Raw genomic sequence first — 217 nt, 5'->3', positions numbered from 1 at the left:
GGTCCGGCCGGAAGGTCTCGGGCCTGGACAGGGACTCGAGCTTGAGTCTGTTCCTTCGTGGCACTAGGATCTCCGGACGGTGCCCGCGTGGGAAGGAGAGGAAGAGGGTCGAGGGAGGTCCTCGCAGCTTAGGGGCGATTGATTATTAGTTGGGGTTTCCCTGAGCCTCCTCCGAACGTCGTTGCCCCTCGTCCCTGGCCCTGCAGTGCCCAGGGCT

Source organism: Chinchilla lanigera, unplaced genomic scaffold (genome assembly GCF_000276665.1).
Source record: "Chinchilla lanigera isolate Chin_1 unplaced genomic scaffold, ChiLan1.0 scaffold00132, whole genome shotgun sequence".
Classification (NCBI taxonomy): Eukaryota; Metazoa; Chordata; class Mammalia; order Rodentia; family Chinchillidae; genus Chinchilla; species Chinchilla lanigera.
The sequence above is the reverse complement of the archived record's forward strand: the minus strand, read 5'-3'. Positions refer to the sequence as shown.